Source organism: Arachis ipaensis, chromosome B5, assembly GCF_059453495.1.
Source record: "Arachis ipaensis isolate K30076 ecotype BB chromosome B5, ASM5945349v1, whole genome shotgun sequence".
Lineage (NCBI taxonomy): Eukaryota > Viridiplantae > Streptophyta > Magnoliopsida > Fabales > Fabaceae > Arachis > Arachis ipaensis.
Window position 1 is genome coordinate 121090936 of NC_142440.1, and position 1739 is coordinate 121092674.

The window sequence follows — 1739 nt, forward strand, 5'->3', positions numbered from 1 at the left end:
TTCTCTTTAATTAACTAATTATTTCAATTTTTAAATCTTAATTTTCGAAAATTACTAACCTTTTTCAAAAACTATTTTCAAAAAATCACTAACTCTTTTTCAAAAATTATTTTCGAAATTTTCTCCCTCTCATCTTATTCTATTTATTTATTTATCTACTAACATCTCTCCCTCACCCACCAAAAATCCGAACCCTCTCTCTCTCTTTCTGAGTTCAGATTTTTCTCTTCTTCTTTTCTTCTACTAACAATAAGGAACCTCTTTACTGTGACATAGAGGATTCCTCTTCTTTTCTTTTTCTCTTTTCTTTCTTATGAGCAGGGACAAAGAAAAAGACATTCTTGTTGAAACTGATCCAGAACCTGAAAGGACTCTGAAGAGAAAATTAAGAGAAGCTAAATTACAACAATCCAGAGACAACTTGATTGAAAATTTCGAACAAGTAAAGGAGATGGCAGCCGAACCCAACAACAATGCAAGAAGAATGCTTGGTGACTTTACTGCACCAAATTCCAATTTACATGGAAGAAGCATCTCCATTCCTGCCATTGGAGCAAACAACTTTGAGCTGAAACCTCAATTAGTTTCTCTGATGCGGTAGAACTGCAAGTTTCATGGACTTCCATCTGAAGATCCTTTTCAGTTCTTAACTGAATTCTTGCAGATCTGTGATACTGTTAAGACTAATGGAGTAGTTCCTGAAGTCTACAGGCTCATGCTTTTCCCATTTGCTGTAAGAGACAGAGCTAGAATATGGTTGGACTCTCAACCTAAAGATAGCCTGAACTCTTGGGATAAGCTGGTCACGGCTTTCTTAGCCAACTTCTTTCCTCCTCAAAAGCTGAGCAAGCTTAGAGTGGATGTTCAAACCTTCAAACAAAAAGATGGTGAATCCCTCTATGAAGCTTGGGAGAGATACAAAGGACTGACCAAAAAATGTCCTACTGACATGCTTTCAGAATAGACCATCCTGGATATATTCTATGATGGTTTATCTGAGCTATCAAAGATGTCATTGGATACTTCTGCAGGTGGATCCATTCACCTAAAGAAAATGCCTGCAGAAGCTCAAGAACTCATTGACATGGTTGCTAATAACCAGTTCATGTACACTTCTGAGAGGAATCCTGTGAGTAATGGGACGCCTATGAAGAAGGGAGTTCTTGAAGTTGATACTCTGAATGCCATATTGGCTCAGAACAAAATATTGACTCAGCAAGTCAATATGATTTCTCAGAGTCTAAATGGAATGCAAGCTGCATCCAACAGTACTTAAGAGGCTTCTTATGAAGAAGAAGCTTATGATCCTGAAAACCCTGCAATAGCAGAGGTGAATTACTTGGGTGAACCTTATGGAAACACCTATAATCCATCATGGAGAAATCACCCAAATCTCTCATGGAAGGATCAAAAGCCTCAACAAGGCTTTAATAATGGTGGAAGAAACAGGTTTAGCAATAGCAAGCCTTTTCCATCATCCACTCAGCAACAGACAGAGAATTCTGAGCAGAATCCATCTAGCTTAGCAAACTTAGTCTCTGATCTATCCAAGGCCACTGTAAGTTTCATGAATGAGACAAGGTCTTCCATTAGAAATTTGGAAGCACAAGTGGGCCAGCTGAGTAAAAGGATCACTGAAATCCCTCCTAGCACTCTCCCAAGCAATACAGAAGAAAATCCAAAAGGAGAGTGCAAGGCCATTGACATAACCAAAATGGCCGAACCCAATGAGGGAGAGG

General features: G+C 38.7%; 1 non-coding gene across 1 annotated transcript; it reads right to left on the reverse strand.

The window, feature by feature from the left end:
* Window positions 1–847: 847 nt before the first annotated feature.
* LOC148565602 (small nucleolar RNA R71) lies at window positions 848–955 on the reverse strand. The gene has a single exon (XR_015883960.1). It is a non-coding gene; the product is annotated as a small nucleolar RNA R71 (small nucleolar RNA).
* Between the last annotated feature and the right edge of the window lie 784 nt (window positions 956–1739).